Raw genomic sequence first — 4821 nt, forward strand, 5'->3', positions numbered from 1 at the left:
CGTGCAAAGCAGTTTGGCATGAATGAAAAAAATGCAGGGCCGGGCTCCAGCCCAAAAAGGGCCCTGTTGCCGCTCTGATCCCCGACTTGCTTTTTCGCCCGCAGGAGTTCACTTGCTGTCCATAAATCATAGGCTGCTTACAGCTCAAACAGCCCTGAGTCATCAACATGCAATAAGCTGAGTGACAGATTCCATCTCCACTACATTAGGCCCCCACTTCAAACATAGTTGTTTCTCTCTCGCTCTCACTTCGATACTCATTCGAAGGCCTCTTTTCGCTCGCCTCCCCCTTTCGCTCTCTCTTTATCTCACGGCTGGGCTCATTCAAAGCCCATTTTTTCGTTCTCTTTCACTCCATCCCTTTCTGTCTCCGTCGCCCTCCGCCCCGCGCTCCTTTCCCGTGTCCTGCACTTAACTGTAAATGAAACCCAGACGGGACGGGCTGGATTACAATGTAAAATAAAAGCCGCCGATCACGTGACAGATAAAACCGCCAAGATGGAGGGGGAGGAAAATCATAAAGAAGCAGAGAGGTAAGAGCTATGAAGGGCGCTTCCAGGGCTTTCTTTGTCAGGAGTGCCAACGGTAGTGGCTAATGCTTTAAATGGTAAGGTTAAGTATGCTGGCATCCAGAGCAGGGACAAAGCGCTACTCTCCTGCTGACATGTCAATTCAATTTAAGCAGCTCTGCGCTTGTCAGGCCGAAGGGAGGGGGGGGGAGACTTGTAGCCCCTACACTGTGTGCCTTTCTTCAGGCCCAGTATCCAAGGCAAAAAAATTCCTGCTAGGATTTCAACAAAACCTCTTGACATTGTACTTCCTCTCCTAAGCTTACCGGCTCCTTTTGATGCTCAGTCGACTTAAATAAAAGCGGTTACTTATCCGTGAGTACAGCAAGACAACTGCGGCTGCGCTTTTGTGATGGCGAATGACTTGTTGCTGCCATATTTCGCAGCCGAGCCCCGCATTATCGGTCCATAGGTGGAGGATGATCAAAACAAATTGACTTTCTCCGCAAAAAACCGGGCTCTCCCCGCCACCGAATTATTCAACTCTCAGAGGGCGATACGAGGGGTCTTTGTGACAATGATAAAACTGCTTCCTTTCTCTGGAATTTTCACTCTCGCTTCACTGTCTCTTTTCTCATCTCGCTTCCATTTCCAGGAGTGTCTCTCTGGGGTATGACAGCATTAACAAGCATTGCTTGAAAACCCACATTCCCAGCAGATGCTGCGCGGCGTGGAGATGCAGGTGTTTCTGGACAGGTACCGAACATCTCTTGTGACTCCCGGAGAGCAGGGCTGTGTGGGTAAGAGGGGCCTGAGGGAAAGGCACGGGGAAGAGCATTAATATAGAGGAAGTGCAGCACGCCTGTGGAAGATCTGTCATGTTTAGCCCTGGATAATACAAGACAGCCGGCACATTTGGACTGAAACATTCTCGCTCGGGCTGAAAGAAGGACAGAAGCGTCACGGTCATTCGTACCGAGGACAAACATGTGCTTTCGGATACCTGAGCTGTGCAGCTTCCAAAACGTGCATTTGTATCTTTGATAATCACGTTGCTGGGGCGGGGGAAAAAAAAATGTAAAAAAATTTATTATTTGAAAAATTCTTTGGAAAAAGGATACAATTCCATTTAAAATGTTAACTGCATGGAATACGATGGACTTTTGCTTAGTTATATTTTTTTATTTCAAACTATATTCTCTGCACGCTGAATTGAACTGTAATAACCAAAGCAGAACGCGATTTTACAAAGTGACATGTTCCTGGAATAACATCTTTGAAACACTGTGATTAGCCAATGAGATTTGAAGAAGCAGTTTATAGTTTTTGTGAAGTTTAGGCTTACGATCGATGTTTGGTGCTTGTACATCAGCGTCATTCACCCCTAATTTCCTATAATCGACTCACGGTTTAAGTATGGTTTTGATGAAGGATATGATAAAGACTAAATTAAATAAAATTAAATAAAAAATGTTGACCTAGGAACACATCTAACTCATCATAATACAATAATGATTTACACAGAATTGTATCATATTTGGCATCTGTTGTGTCTTCATAAAAATAGGTGCATTAGGCCCTTGAGTGTGGGTTATGTCGGATTCAGAGTCATATTATCCGGATTTCATTTAATCAGACAAAATAATTCTTCTCCGGACTTAATCAGTAAATGAAATATAATGGGTCTATCTTCATGAAGAGAGGGTCAAAACCCTCATTTAGTGCCAAGAAACCATAAAGATTTCAGATTCACCACATCATTGAGCTATTTTGTCAGCCATTAACATAATTTAGTCCTATCCAAGCAAGAATCCAAAGCCCATTAATACTGCTCAGTGTGGCAGCAAGGTCCTCTGAAAAAGATCTGACCTCTTACTAATGAAACAACTGTTTCCTTTTCAAGGGATTCGCTGGACAGGCTCCTGCTCACAACAAAGTTTCTGTTTCCTTTCACTGTGTTCGGTTTATACCCACCCAGATTAAATAGGATGAACAAAAAATGTGTCATGGATGATAGGTTTTAAGAAAGCATTTGTTTAATAAATAGGTCATATGTCTTGATATACACGCTAATAAATTTAGAAGTTGCACATTAATTAGTTTCAGTCTTGTAGTTGGATTAGAGGAGCTCCATGTGTGCTGATACGGAGTAACATTGAATTTGTTTATTGGCTGAATAAATTTCAAGGAATTTAGGTCATTGTGCATATTCATGATATTACATACAATATATACAGCATATAGAACTCTAAGTAAAATATACAATGTAACATGATGCAATGCAATACATCTACATACTATGCAGTGCTCCAGGTGCATAAAATAGCGCACAATATACTTTGAAAATGTAAAGGAATTGATTTTAGGTGTTTTACCTATAATTCTAACGTTCCACTTTACCGCAGAGTCAATGAAAAGTCAGTCAAATGAATGGATATTGCTGACTTTTTTATAGCGTATAATGGGCAGAATAAATGTTATAATATTCAGTTATAATAAACAGTGTTTTCATCTAGACCATTAACCAATGCACAGATTTGCTGAATTACAAAAAAAATACACATTTAACATTAATAATTGACATTTATATTTATGTGAGATATGATATAATTATTCTTTAAAAATATAAATGTATAAAATTATATAATAGCCTATGCATAATCTGGTATAATAAAATATACAATGAAATTAAATGAAAATTTATTGATTAAATCATGATTTTCCCAAATATACTAAATTTATTTCATGCTAAGTATACTACCAATACCCTGAAAATGTACTTTTTATATACTAAACTGGTATAAATAAAGTCTGCTAAACCGGACTAGTTTTGTGCTTAATGCACTTTAATTGCACTTTTAAAGACATACAGGATTATATTTGATTGTGCTGAAGTGAAACTACTGCAAGTATCCTCCAGGTACACTTCAAATATCTCGCATTTAAAGACCCGGATCGTTCAAAGATCATACAGTCCTCATCAATAGTGGCATTAAAACTCATTTCAGGCATAATATTAGGAAATGTGCATCGTACAGAAGTAGTACTCCAAACAAAGTTTAGCTATAATTTTAATGTCAATAAATATCGAGCAATATACCAGTAAATGTTATTATATTTGAACTATACTTAGTATGAATTTTAAATCTGAGCTTGTGTAACATTTTTCCCTTTCAATATATAGACTATACATCAAGCCACATTTAAGCGCATCAGACGACTAGAGCAAAGATGAAACTAGAAGAGTGTCGCCCAGCTGACAGACCCCAGTGTTGCTGCATCTCCCTCAAGGTGAGAATTGTTTTTGTTCTCACAATTCACACAACATCTTTTGTCTTTCAGCTTTGAGGCCAAACATTAGCTGAGCTGTGTCTCACAGTGTGGGACAGAGGGAGAGAAATAAAAGTGTGTGTGTTGTTGTTCACAGGAGGAGTCTAAGCTTTGCTGCAGAGGTGTTTAAAAACCCATCTGGCACTTTGTAGACAGAAAACCTGGATTGCGTATTTCACCCCTGCATCGCTTCTTTGCACTACTTCCTGCCATTGATCAGAGGAAACAGGAAGTGCGGTGGTTCTGAGACGATGCGAGCACACTCTCCGGTCCCCTCTGGAATAATAATCAGACTCCATTTTCTCTGCTCACTAGCCATCACTCTGATTAATACCCATGAGTGCGGGCTCTGGTGCCTGTATTTACAGAGGGGCAGCTGCTGTGCTGGAGTCAGCATGCAGCCTCCTCTGTTTTGCACCAGAAACCACTACAGTGGCAGTGCGAGGCTTAACGAACCAATAAAAGCAGCTTTATTCATGGCTAATTGAGAAAGAGACACAAAATGCTTGCACAGAGAGTTAACGTCTGACCTCAACAGCGGTTTTGTGTGTATGTATCAAATTGTTCTCTTAACAAACAGCATGTGGACTAATCTTTCATCACTGTCTTTAAAATGCGCCTGTTTGGGGTTTTTTTTGGCAGAAACCAATAAAGTTAATAAATAAAATAAAAAAAAAATTGTCTGTCTACTATAACATCATATAATATAATATAATAGTAGGAGTTTACATTCATTTATATACATTTTAAACATTTTGTATCAGTTTTATGTAAATGTAACTAAATATAGTAAAATTCTATAGTATAAATTTTTACTATACGTATTAATTTAAATGCAGAAAGTTAATATAGTCAGCAAATAATAGGCAAAGGTGCAATACAACTAACAAAAACAAGTGATATAATATAATATAAAATAATACAATATAATTGCATATATAAATGTAACTAAAGTAAATTGAAGTATAAGGCCAAAATAATT

The 4821-nt window shown here is 38.7% G+C and overlaps 1 long non-coding RNA gene across 1 annotated transcript; it reads left to right on the forward strand.

The window, feature by feature from the left end:
• The first annotated feature begins 262 nt into the window (after window positions 1-262).
• LOC122356899 lies at window positions 263-4483 on the forward strand. Its single transcript, XR_006252398.1, has 4 exons — window positions 263-533; window positions 1165-1265; window positions 3694-3800; window positions 3937-4483. It is a non-coding gene; the product is annotated as an uncharacterized LOC122356899 (long non-coding RNA).
• The last annotated feature ends 338 nt before the right edge of the window (window positions 4484-4821 follow it).

The sequence above is a fragment of the Puntigrus tetrazona genome, chromosome 13, assembly GCF_018831695.1.
Source record: "Puntigrus tetrazona isolate hp1 chromosome 13, ASM1883169v1, whole genome shotgun sequence".
In the NCBI taxonomy this organism is placed as follows: domain Eukaryota; kingdom Metazoa; phylum Chordata; class Actinopteri; order Cypriniformes; family Cyprinidae; genus Puntigrus; species Puntigrus tetrazona.